Source organism: Gavialis gangeticus, unplaced genomic scaffold, assembly GCF_001723915.1.
Source record: "Gavialis gangeticus isolate Ggan-Ray unplaced genomic scaffold, GavGan_comp1, whole genome shotgun sequence".
Lineage (NCBI taxonomy): Eukaryota > Metazoa > Chordata > Crocodylia > Gavialidae > Gavialis > Gavialis gangeticus.
The window spans coordinates 4555008-4556847 of record NW_017729001.1 but is presented as its reverse complement, the minus strand read 5'-3'; positions in this window follow the sequence as shown (position 1 = coordinate 4556847).

Below are 1840 nucleotides of genomic sequence, written 5' to 3'. Positions count from 1 at the left end.
CGGCTGCCGGCTCCGGCCCGGCCGCTCTGCGGGCCCGCGGGGCGCAGGGGAGCCAGTCCCGAGGCCGCCCCCCAGGTGACCGCCACGGCGCCAGGGGAGCAGGGCGGCGCAGGGTCAAAGAGAAACAGGGCCAGAAAGGGGGCGTCTGGATCCAGCCGTGTCCCCCCCACCCTCTCGCTCAGCCCGTGTAGACCCTCCTGAACACAGCAGCCAGCTCCCAGGGCAGGACAAGGCCTTGGTCCTGGAGGCAAGGCGACAAGCAGAGGACTTGCACACTCACTCCACCCTTGAGGCACGTGGTGATAGCACAGCCCAGACTTCGGCGGGAAAGGAGGGGGCTGCGGAAGGGAAACATGGAGAGAGAGAGAGGCTCAGAGGCTAAATGGGGTCTCCAGAGTGCCTCCAGCATGGCCTGAAATGGGGTTATGCCTCTCCCGATTCATACGTGCTGCCAGGCACATCTGTGCGAGCAGTACTGGGAAAAGAGGGAGGTGTGCAGCCGCATGCGGGCACACGGCTATGCCGCTTCCTCAGGCTTTGCAAAGTGCAAGTGGGAGGGAGAGACTCCAGCCTGGGCACCTCCTGCGGATCTAGCTGTCTCTTCATCACCAGAGCTGTCTGCCTGCCTTTCCCTCCGTCTCTGCATTCCTAATCCACCCTGCCAGGATCTATCTCCTCACCCCGAGACACTACCTAAAGCATATCCTTGCTTCCTTCTGTGCAAGGTTTTGAGTAGCTGAAGGGGCTGCTATTTAAAGGCTGGACCCTGCAGTTGTGAGTGCCACGTTATATTCTTCAGTCTGAGTGGGGAATCACATTTCTTTCAGTCAAGGGGAAGCTGGACTTTTATTTCAGACAAAGTGACTGCAGAGCTGCTTCAACCTGCCAGAGGGTGGAGAGAGCTGCGAGTACAGAGCAGATACTTGCCCCACAAACATGTCTCAGCCATGACCCACAGGACTGTGGGTGAGCCTCAGGCAGTCACCCCTGGGCCACTGGGCTGATATAGTCAACAGCATGCGGAAATGTCCCAGAGCCATTGCCCATCAGGCACCAGCAGCTGGGTTGTTCTTCCTTCAGCTGGGTTCGAAATGGTGGCCTCGATGTGAGAACAAGCCAGAGACCCATGCTGGCTCCAGGAACACCCCGCTCCCCTTCACCCCGAACTTAGAAACTGAGCCCCACTTACTTGTCACTGCACCTGCTTTCCGTGTCATCCCCAGAGTGGCTGGGCTGCTGCTTCTGCCCATGTTAGAATACAAACACCTGCCCTCTTCTCTCTTAGCATGGCAAATCGTCTTAGAGGCAACAGCGGGTCGAACCTTGTCATGCCCCATGATATTGTGCAGGTCAGTATTATCCACATCTGACCGGAAAAGAGACTGAGGCACAGAGACACGAGGCTGCAATTTCACAGAGTGTTAGAAACCAGCTGTCTGGCCTGTTTTTCAGACACAAGGGTGGGAGAGATTTGGTGCCACAACAGTCCCCCTCTAAGTAGACTTGAGCCCTAAGGGATGTTATAGTTTCATAGAAAGTGCTGTTACATTTCTGATGTAATGTCACTGATTTGACATTTCTTAGCCAAGAGGAGTTTTCTTATGGCAAAGGGCCCCAGCCCGCTCCGAACTGCAGCTGCTCAAGGAAGCACGAATCAGCAGCTATGGTAACAACCTATTCAGCACTACAGGCAAAGTGACAGCAGCCGCAATGTGCAAGCACAGCCATGGGGGGAGCACAGAGAGGCAACATGAAATTACTAGGCCAGACAGTGGAGCTGGCACTCAGACTCCTGCAAGAGAGTGTCCAGGGATATCTGAAGATCACAAGTGGTCAGGAC